Raw genomic sequence first — 12,172 nt, forward strand, 5'->3', positions numbered from 1 at the left:
TTCCTGTGGAGTTGTCTGCTTCCCCCCAACTTCCTTACCAGACCCCACTATCTGTTAAACTGTTTAAATGGAGTGTGAGGCAGACATGCTAAAACAGTGACCTAAAAGCATTACCAATAAACAATGGGATCAATACATAAATGAAAGAAATGCAGCTGATAAAAAAGCCATAAACTACTTTCATTTGTTTAGTGGTGATTGCCAGTTTAGTTGGGGTTTTTTTGAGACACAGAGAGTGAGAGATCCTGTCCTACATTACTTTAAAAAAGAAGATATTTTCAGAGCTGTTGATATATGAAGCTCTGAGCATTGAGTGTTGCATTGTGAGAGTTTCAGTAAAAAGCCTGCAAATTATTGCATTTATACTGGAGATCAAAGAAAAATTAAATTCTACTTGTACTATGGAAAATCAGTTTCATAAAAGCTACATAAACAGAGCTGAAGAAGACTGCGTTTGTAAAACTAGCGGTAACGTGTGAGAACTATAAGTTATAAGACTGTTTCTGCTATCGATACAATTTGTGTTGTTAATCCTAAATGATTCACGGTGACAACATCATAAGAACAAGGTCATTTTACTCCACACACACACATTTGGAAAATCACATAGTTTGACCATAAACATTCCCAGAATAATTAGTATTTGAGATTGCTGAAGCAACATCACTAAAGAAAAATATCCTTGCATGTCACTTTCGTTTAAAATTTTAAAAATTTGAAGGTTTTTTTTTGTAAAACATAAAAAAAACAAAACTTAAGACCTTAAGAATCTCCTTATGAATTTTGTGAATATCTAGATCATTGGTGTTTGGATTTGAGGGTGAACAGGGCGAACACTGAGGCTGGGTATTAGAAATACAACATGGCAACATGAGACATGTTAACTCTGAGAACACTAACATCTAGATTAAGGTGTGAGAGGTAAATACATAACAGAAGCTAAAAAGGAGTTGCTTGTCTCTAGATTAGTTAAAATAAATTGAAAATAAACTGATTTGAACACGTTTGATGCATTATACAAAAAAGGTTCATGATATAGTTCACATGATCTAAGCAAGAGTCACTCGGAATCTCAAATGTTAAAGTACACTTACTGATTGTACTTTTACTACATGAGCTAATGTAGATGCTCTAAAAGCACGCTGGCTGAAAAAGAACCACACGTTTGGAGAAACTGTGCTGTAACTTCTCATACTGTGAAGTTTTCTGACAAAAGTGAATTGAAAACTTATGCTGTACAGCTTACTAAGGGGTCCTTTGCTGGGCCATGTGCAATTACACAAAAGAACAAGTTCAATTTCACCATAACACTGACTGGAGAAAAGCCAAATTGGGATTCTAATTGAGATTACAACTGAAATCAGTGCTGTGATAGTTAGTTTAAGATCACAACCTGATTTAAAACACAGTCTAACATCAACATTCTTGCCCCTGAAAATAGGTCAGGATGGCCGAAAAATGTACTTTAAAAATGAGATTTTCTTTTTGTTTCATTGGAACAGTAAAGTACCATTACAAAGAAATGAGTACACCTTTGTAGATATCACTGATATGGAGTTTTTCATGTTTTACATACAGACTTTCTCATTTAAACCATGGTGACTTAAAAGTTTAGCAGCAAGACACTTGTTTCCTTTGTTCCATCAAACATTTCTTTCAGCCATCTGTGTTTATCAGAGCGATATGTGACTAATTTTTTATTGAATCACCAGAAAGTACACAAATACAAGATTAAATATTTTATTTATTTATCAAAGATACATAATTACACATTGATACAATGAATAAGGTGTCTATAAAAATTACACATGGTGTAAGAAAAACATTATAACATACAAATAAGTGTTTTAAGATAATCTGACATACTTTAAAAGCATAAGAATAAAAGTTTTAAAAAAAAATCATGTTCTTTGATGATCACATTACATGTATCACATTTTTTAAAGCATAACGTAGGGTGTTCACAAAAACAGTTTTATGATTACTTTTTCCACAGTGCTTGTATGCCTCTTGCAAAACTATGTACTTATCACCATATGACATAATAACTCACGATTATGCAAGACCAGCCATGAAATGTCCGTCGCTTCATTACAATCATTTGTCCCCGCTGCTGCCCTCAGACCCAGTCTGTGGGGTAAAATTGCTTTTTTGGTGGTTCATAAAAAATATCTCAAAAAGCGATGTTAGTGAGGGGACCAGAAACACTGGGTTGCAGAGCAGTTGGTAAGGACTTGTATATTTCTGGAGAGTCTGCAAAAGCTGTCTTGCTCGTGCTCCTGATTGGATATGTGGAGCCCGGCTCTGATATCTCACTGGTGGCAGCTAAAGGTAGGCATGCCTTGGAGGCGGAGTTGGTCTCGGGCGCAATCTTTCAAACGAGCCTCACGGCATTTCAGGCAACCTCAGGCCGGAAACAACATCCGGTCACTCGCGGTCAAAATCCACGCAGAGCTGGTGTTTCGCAGGGATCAGGTTAACACATCTGGGTCTAAAAATATAAAGAAAAACAAAAAGAGTTTTAAAACACGCAAACTAGCAAAATATCAAAGGAGCATAACATAACAATAACAAGATGATATGAGATACCCGATGAGGCCATGATAGGTGATGTAGACATGTAATGTATAAACTTTTACGGGAGTTAAAAGTGGAGCTTATATATATTTTAAAGTGTATTGTACGTGGGATAGGCTCCAGCGCACCGCGCGAGCCTGAGAAAAGGATAAGTGGAGGCGAATGGATGGATGGATGGTGTATTGTACGTGTTACAAACCATTGTGATATTTATTTATTTTTTTAAATGAAAGGATTGACAGAATGGTAAAAAGGAAAATGCAAAAATGTAGTTAGAGAGGAAGATTAACACTTACCGAATGATATGCGGATAAGGAAAGAGACGCAAGTTGCTGTTGAAATCGGCCGCTCTCTATGCGAACTCGCAAGCAGTCTGAGCGGTTCCAGTTGTTGATATGGCTGAAGGCAGGGGTCTTCTGGGAGCTCGGGGGTAGTCTTAACCTGAGCGGGAGATCATAAAAATCGGACCTGGAGCGGATTGGCTAACCGGGGTGCGAAGGGAGCGGTGCAATAGTTATGTGATTGGCAGCGGGGCGAAGTAAGGGGGGGAGTTGGTCTCCGGCGCAAATTTCGAACGAGGTAAGCAGCGCATTCGGGAGCAGAGCGGGGAGCGAACAAGCAGGAAAAAATTGTGCTCTGCAAGAAGTTGTGGATCGGAGATTAAGAGCGAGGTAGAACTTAGAGTGTGCGTTGAATTTTAGAGGTTGCTAGTAAGAGGGAAGTTTTTGAAGAAAAAAGACTAAGGATTTTCCCTGTTATCGAATATAAGGTTTTGGGAATAGAGGGGTAGCTAACAAGTTATTCTAGGGATTTGGAGAAATCGCGGAGAAATTTTTTTTTAAAGGAGTTTTGGCTTTGTTTGGCTGAGCAATGAATAATTAATGACCTGTCAGTTTGACGAGAGGGGTATAATATCACTCTCTCAGCAGTGCCCGACTCTTTAAACCTACAATCTCGACCTCAGCTGCTTCTACAGCTTTAAACACAGCACTTTCAGACTCTCAGGGCTCATATCAGTCAGTTTTTACCCTCAATGGGAACAAATCACTGTCAGTGCCTTTACTCTCTGCACCTCAGACTTACAGAAATCAAGAATATTCAAGAATTCAGTAACATTTTCATATTCAACACATTTCTCATCTCATCTTTATGCTGTTGAGCCTCTTCACACACATCTTTAAATGCAACAAGAAATTTAAATCCAATGGCTTCTTCAAATTTAGACACTATTTCATGAACACCAACACTCCCACTCCTGCCCTCAGAGCCATCCCTCTCTGTAGTTTGGCTCTTTTGACCCTACTTTTCTTCTTCAGTTTGATTCCCTGCTGTGCCATAATTAGCCTGAAAGGTGGTCCAAAGGAACATAATCCAAGATCATAAAACACAAAATGCTTAGTTTGTTCTTATATCCATGTAATCAATCATTTTGTATAAAAGTAATTAAAAGTCAGTCATCTCTCCTTCCTCCAACTTCCTCATCTGCCATTCCCATTAAGTCAGGGCAGGTGGAGCTTATTGACTTGGTAGCTGTCTTGATGGGGCATTCCAGCTGAAACTTCCAAACTTCTGACATCAACATGAACACATCATTGTTCTTTAAGCCGAGTTTCCATTACAACAAACAGAAAGGCGCAGTTTTACTCCTTCGGGAACCTGACAATTGTCTGGAGCTCATCAAGTTTGTTGCGGAGTGATAACACAAGCGAAGATAAATGTGGAAAGAGGTATCTGTTGGTGGTCCTGTCTCATGACGACCGACAGTTTAGAGGTCCGATTCCCTAAAAGGATCCGATTGGATGATCTCTGCCGGAAGATTTGGAGACGAGTCCAAGGTTTCACCAAAAAAGAGAAATTCGTGGCTATGAGTTTCAACATGTGGCCTAAAAGTATAAAAAGTGAAAGAAAGCCGTCACGCTGAGGTGAGTGACTATTACTTCTGTCTCTAAAAAATAAACCACACTCACTGACTTTTACTGCAGCACAAACAAACATGTCTCTTAAAGTTCAGCAACAGTGCACAGAGATGCTCAACCTATCACAGCAAAATAACCTTTAACATTCGTTACACTATTATATACTGTAGAATTCAGACAGCCTAAATATTTCCGGTCTTTCTGGTTCGCATTAATTGTAGCAGTTTGACAGATGCTTAAATGTTGTCCGTCGCAGATGTGACAGTGATCTGTGGTGTTTCAGAGCTGGATGAGTGTACTCTCATGTCCTGGACCCTGATATTGTGGTGGCTTATCAGTGACTTTCACTTTCAAAACACACAATAAGAGGGAGAAATCACGGGTGGATGACTCAGAGATATGGGTGCAGTGTTAGTCCATTCCAATAATGATACATGGATTTTGTTGAAATTGAACAGAATTAAAGCTGATTTGAGGTTTTTAGTTACATTTCTGCACAGAGGAAGAAGCAACTCTCAGCTCTTCACAGTGTCGTCACTTGACTGTGTTAGTCTGTCAGACTTTCGTAAATACCTGCAGCCTCACAAAGCCCACAGGAAAAACACAAAAACAAGATTGATGTGTATTTATGCACATGGCACAGGAACATGTTCTTCATTAACACACGGATTTGATGCTAAATAAAATTTCATGTTCTTCTACACATCACCCAGGTCAGCTGTCACAGGTAGTTTTCAGGTTTATGTGGTGGAACAGCTTATAATAATGCAGCTCCTCTCCTGTGGAAACACATCATCGTGCTAATTTGGCCGACAGCTTTCAGTCACAAAACTGACTTTGGTGAACCTGGACACGAGCTGCTCATTTTACATTTACGTAACGTTACAGTTTAGGTTTCTTGCATGACATATGAAATGTTACTTTTTAAGTGACAGCACAATTTGAATTAAGTAAAATGTGAATATTTTATATTCTGTCTGGAGAAACAAAAACAAACAAACCAAAAGGCTTCAGTTGGTCCAACCAGCACCAGCAGTGTGACACATGAGGTGGCGCTGGTGAGGTTGAGAGTTAATTCAGTCATATTGTAGGGACACCACAGTGTACTCTGACATATTATTCTTCACATAATTCAATGGTTTATTCTCTTCTATTTTTGCATAGTAGTGTTGTTTTTAGGTTTGCTGCATTTATTTATTTATTCCTGCCCTGTTTACTTTGCTGCTGTAACAAAGTGAATTTCCCATCTCTGGGAATAATAATAGTTTATCTTTTACAGGCGGCTTACTTTTTGTAGATTTGTGCAGTATATAAGTTTCATTTATTTATTGAGGTTGACTGGAGGGCTGTAGTCAACATTTTTGAAATTTAAATATAGAAGTATCAATTTAATTGTTCAGGGAGGGGCTGCCATGTACTGTGACCAGTTGGGTGGGAAGAGAGAGAGGAGAAAGTAAACAACATAATGAGTGAAAAAGGTGAGTGGACAAGAAACACCCAGTGCATCATGGGAACCCTGCAGTAGACTACACTAAAGGAGGATTCTGGGTCACGTGATCCAGCCCTAACTATAAGCTTTTATCAAAAATGAAGGTTTTAAGCCTTTAAGTACCCCCACTGTATATAGTGTGGATGGGACTCATGGATTTATGGCTGACACACTCTTGCAATATTGTGTGGGAGTTGGGGACAGCGCCTTTGGATTGGCAGACTGGGGTGAGGGTTCTTCTCTTCAGGCAGGGAGACTGGAGAGTGTATTCCAACTTTAGAGGATCACAGCTCGCAGCCTGTCCTGGAAGATCTATGCCAGATTACTGGAGAGGAAGGTCCATCTGTTATTTGAGCATCAGATTCTGTAGGAACAATATTGTTTTCTTCCTGGATGTTACATGTTGTAAATGTATTTAAATGTTTATTTTTTCAACAAGGTTCAAATCCTCTGGCTTAAGAGTGACATAAAGGACATACTGTAACATCCACCTCCTTATGGTTAGCGTAACACAGAGTGCTAATTATATCTATATGTAATTTTGCTAATGGTTAATCATGTGTTACAGGTACTGAGTGGCAGCACCTGTAGACAGCTATAAGTGTCCTGCAACCAGGAAAAAAAGATCAGACAGGGAGACGTGGCATGTCGTTCCTGATTACTCTACCATGAGTGTCTTTATAGTTTAGTATCAAAAGTAGTGTAAAACAGTTTATTGTAGTTATAAAATATCAATATTGGAGAGTAATACATGAATACATTACGTATTTAAAATACAAAATATGAGTAACTGTATTCTGTTACTGTTAACATTTAAAAAAATGATTTAATATGAAGGCAATAGGCAGAGTGTTACAGGCATAGCCCAAACGAATATGTAGCCTCATGGGCAGTGTAGTCCGTGCTGCAGGGAGGATGGACTGCCGTACCCGTTATGTGCCTGTGAGCTCGAGGAGGGAGAAAAAGGAGAGTCGAAAAGTACGAGTTGTCACTGTCCAGAAATGGGAGCTGGAAGCATGTAAATATAATAATAACCTGCAGCCAAGAAGAGAGCCTGATGAGCCCAGTTGTAAGTAAGCTATTAAGACTCGACTGTACACCGTGTTCGTGTTTTCCTCCGAAACAATAAGTTCCGTTGGAGCAGCCTTTCAACGCCTCTCTCTGTCTCTCGCTGGCAAAGTTGACTCAGACACCAAAGTAAAGCTATTTTTCGGCTACGAGCCCGACACAGAACCCGACCTATTAGTCAGAGGTCCCTTTACTACGGGTTTGGAGCCACGGACCTTCAGTAACAGTAATAAATCACAGCAATAGTACAATCACGTAGTTGTAAAAAGCATGATAACAAATTAAGTAATCCAAAGTATTCAGAATACGTTACAGAATACATTTCTGGGGCATGTATTCTGTAATCTGTAGTGGAATACATTTTAAAAGTAACCTTCCCAACACTGCCAAGGATGTTGTGATCAGGAAGTCACACACACACACACACACACACACACACACACACACACACACACACACACACACAGTGCCTTGTCTTTTGTAACCGGGGGGGTTTTACGGTGGGAGGTGCTTATGTTGTGTTGTGTATTGTAACAGTTTGTCAATAAATAGCTGCAAGGAGAGCTGCTCTTTGAAGGAGTTGGTCTGGAGACAGGTGAGGAGCATTTAGCTTCACAGCCTGGTTCTGACCAAGTCTTTCCTCGTTAGCGAGTAAAAGACCGGTTGAAGATGTTCTGTCTTGTTTTCGTTCTTCATGAGGAATAAGTCTCTAAACTAGCGGGGCCTGTGGAAGCACACGCTCAACAGTAGCCACAGCTACACTGACAGAAGCGAGGCTGCCATATCGCGCCATCGGCCCCTCTGGCTGACACCAGAGATCTATTTTAACATCTAAATACACAGACACTATTTTACGTGCTTTCATTTCTTCATACCCAAATTGATGCAACAGGCTCTTTACTTGCCTTAACAAAAATCAGTTGAATCACTGCAGACGATACAGAAATCAGCTCCCAGCTTCAGCTTTTAACTCAAAGAAAGAGATGGAGAGACATCATTCCCATCCTTTAACTGGCCCCCAGGATCATTTAGAATTTAATTCAATTTTTTTGATTACTTTTAAAGAACTTGATCTCTTTGATTTTAGGCATCTCAAAAAGCAAAATATTAGAACTTCTTGAGTTTGTTGTGGATCCTTTAAAATTGTGTGATTCAAGGTTGACCTTGCACTCTTCAAGAGCCCATCTAATTCTGGAAGGAAAAAACAAAACAGAAGGTCAAACAAGCAAAAATTATTCAAGCCTTTCATGAATTTATTGGAGCTTCAAAAATAACATATTTTGGTAAAAACAACAACAACAACAACAAAATAAAATAAGTCGCAGTTTCTCTTCATGTTGATTCAAGAAAAAAATCCTATGAAAATCTAAAGTTTTTTTGATTTATTTTTCAGTTTATTCACACTGATATGCTTGTTCACCTCAAAGTTCATAAAGTGAAGCAGATGTATTCCAACGAATCTGTTATATTTTTAATATAAATAAAGATAATTGTACAAAGTAAATACTGATACATTTTACTAAATGCTTGAACTTATAAATTGTTATGTTGTGACTTTTTTATGTTGCGTCTTCAAACTGTTTGTCTGTGAATCAGCTGTTTTGCAGTCGCTCTACTCTTATGTTATAAACAGCAGTTTTTATGTTTCTGTTTGTTTCCTAATTGGATCAATCTTATATGAACAGTTCACATTAAGCCCACTGTGACCCTGCGACACATCTAGCCTCAGATACACAGCGGTGAGACAGTCAGATGTGAGATTCAGGGAGGTGAAGGAGCTCAGTGGACGTAATATATGAGGCTTTGTAATTTTGCAAATGCAAATAAGTAAATATTAAAAACATACTGTTGATCAAAACAGTATTTCAGAGTATTTTGTTTAACAGTTTTTTACAGCTTCACCATTAAGGTTTCATGATATTTGATCATTTACATATTTCCACCCGGTCCTTTAAATTGTTCTGATTCAGTCATTTTTACTTTTATGTTCTTGTTCTAAACTAAACTGCAGCCAAACCAAAGGCTGAACTGAGAGCTGATAACACAGCTGTTCCAGTAGGGGGCAGTGTGACCCTGACCTGCTCTGGTTTTTCTATCAAATGGACAAATCAGTGTCTCAGAGGGAGGACTCTACAGCTGCAGAGGAGGAAGAGGAGAAGAAGTTTACTACACAGAGGACAGTCAGCCAGTTTGGATTGACACAACTGGTGAGCTCAAACTTGAACTTCCCACAAAGCACTACATCTGATGGTAATTGAACCTTTTGTCATTCACGTGTTTTTATTGTACTTTCTTGAACATTAACAGTCTCAATCAGACCTGTTGTGACTCTGTATCCAAACTGGTCTGAGATATACAGAGGAGAGACGATCACTGTCAGATGTGAGATCCATGGAGGAGACACTGAGTGGGATTATGAGTGGGAAACAAACAGCAGGATAAAACCTCCAAATCAAAATGAATACAGGATTATTTCTGCTTCATCATCCAACAGTGGAAACTATCGCTGTAAGGGCAGAATGAAAAGTTCACAGCATGAAACAACAGAGTGGAGTGATTCAGTCACACTGACAGTTTCTGACAGTAAGTCATATTTGCTTTAAGCTGTTTGAACACTTTGTAAAATGTGTTTCTGTTCATAGACTGAGATTATTATTCTTTGTATAAACTGAGCTCACTGTTCAGAGACTGTACTACATGTTCACTGAGAGAAAATCTTTGTTGAACAGATGAACCCCATCCTGTCCTCACTGTGTCTCCATCATGGCTGAGTCCTGGAGCCTCAGTAACTCTGAACTGTGAGGTTGAACATCCGTCTGCAGGATGGAGCTTCTACTGGTATAAAGCTGTTCCTGATCTATCAGAGAAATCCTCCAGTTATGAGCTGCTACCTGATGGCAGTGGGACTGCACAGGACTCCTACATCATTCATGGACAGACACACACAGCAGGATATGTGTGCAGAGCTGGAAGAGGAGACCCAGAGTATCACACTGATCACAGTCAACCAAAGTTTGTCTGGTCTGCAGGTCAGTTTGTTTCTCTGTCCTTTCAATGACCTCATGTTAGCTCATTTTTATTCTCCAAGATTTAGACCATTAAAATATCGTTTCCATGACAACCATTTATCTCTGTATAAATTAAAACTCCCAAAAAGAAGAACTGAACTGAATATTTTCCTTTCTCTCTGTGATCAAACCAAACTTAATTTCCTTGTTTCCTTTTAGATTAGATTAGATTAGATTAGATGAACCTATTAATCTGGTTCCTTCCAGAAATTCAGTTTCCAGTAGCACTGTCACGCTGGACGAACCCAAGCACAGACCGTACGGTTACGGTGTAACCTTGGTTCTCTTAGCGAGGGACTATCTCTCCACCGTGAGTCCACTCGGAGACGCCTTCTGATCAAACGATCACCGGTGTCACGTCTGCACAGCTGTTTTATACGTTTGCTGTGGGGCGTAGCCGGGCGTGCCAGAGTGTCTTAAAGAAATATCCACACGCCACGACCAAGGGGGGGTTGTACCCCGTACATATGGATCCATAAGCCTATTTTTTTCTGTTGTTCAATACTGAAGAAATTTAAACTTTATATGCAGAACATTGTAGAATATTTTTAAGGTTATCTGCTATAAAAAGCCAGACCAGGAAAATCTCCTTCATGTTTTTCTGTGTTTTATTCTCAGTTACTTTCACACAATGGCATCTGCTGTGATGTTCACAATTCTGATGAAGTCAGTACTGATAAATGATCAGAATTATAATATTTCTGACTGTCTGAGGCTAAGTTGAATCGAATCTGGACTTTGAAAACCGGAATCAAATGGATTATAGAAATCAGTGATGATACCCAGCCCTAGTGAGCAGCCTAGGCACGACAGAAGTGGATGTAGCTGTAATAGGAAAAGAACTATTGCTAACTTTTCTGTTAAGTTAAGGCCTGATCCTTCTGAAATTCATAGCCAGTGCTCTGACACGGTGTCATCAATCTTTGAATGCTGAAAAAGCACAGTGTATCCAGAAAAACACATTATATTATATAAATTATTATAAAATTTGTGTGCGCCTAACTTTTTAAAGTTAGGCGTACCGGTACGCCCATGGCAAAAAGTTAGTCTAGAGCCCTGCCCAGGGTGATATCTACAACCTTCAGGACACCAGCCGACCCCTGGTTTAGATCAAAGAATATTTTTGTGTTAGAATGGCCCAGTCAAAGTCCAGACCTAAATCCCATTGAGCATCTGTGGCAAGACTTGAAAATTGCTGTTCACAGATGCTCTCCATCCAGTCCGTCTGAGCTTGAGCCATTTTGCAACAAAGAGTTGACAAGCATTTCAGTCTCTAGATGTGCAACGCTGGTAAAGACAAACCCTGAAAGACTTGCAGCTGTAAGTGCAGCAAAAGGTGGCTCTACAAAGTATTGACGCAGGGGGTGCTGAAAACAAATGCACTCCACACTTTTCAGATTTTTATTTACATAAATTTTGAAAACGATTTATCATTTTCATACCACTTTACAGTTCTGCACTATTTGTGTTCTATCACATCCCAAAAAAAACATTTAAGTTTGTGGTTTTAAGGTAACAAAATGTGTAAACGTTCAAAGGGTATGAATACTTTTTCAAGTCACTGTCGGTCAGTTTGATTTAGTCGAGTAACAGCATCACCGTACAAAACACACCATTGTTTCAAGTATCCCAGGTGAGGTGTTAATGATTTTTTACTGATACAGAAGAAGATAGAGAAGTGCTTCAGCTTCACATGTTTTGCGTAAAAAATCTGTAAAACACGAAACACGTTACAAATGATAAGATGTGTGTATGTCTGAGACCAGATATTTACATGAAAGTAAAACCAGGTGATTTCCTCCTCCACACAGATACAAAGTCTGTCTGCGCCTTCTAAACAAAGTCTGTAAGGTACAGTTAACTTTACACAATTTCTGTAAAGACTCAAACACACAAAACAGAACTTCACTTTACATCAAGGGGAAACAATACTTTTAAAATATACTTTATTGTACTTCAACAGGAAGCCACAGGTGGGACAGGCATGTTGGGCAGCCAGTAACCCCTCACACACGTCCTTATGCTGATATCCAGGCAGGTTTTCAGTGTTTGTA

At 39.2% G+C, this 12,172-nt stretch overlaps 1 protein-coding gene across 1 annotated transcript in view; it reads left to right on the plus strand.

Annotated features, from left to right (window-relative positions):
- LOC146580106 (uncharacterized) overlaps window positions 1-12,172 on the plus strand; it is a 326,051-nt gene that overhangs the window by 231,036 nt on the left and 82,843 nt on the right. The gene's annotated exons all lie outside the window — the stretch shown is intronic.

Source organism: Mchenga conophoros, linkage group LG3, assembly GCF_057382185.1.
Source record: "Mchenga conophoros isolate Kocher_MC1m ecotype Shallow Benthic linkage group LG3, M_conophoros_male_GT1.1, whole genome shotgun sequence".
NCBI lineage: Eukaryota > Metazoa > Chordata > Actinopteri > Cichliformes > Cichlidae > Mchenga > Mchenga conophoros.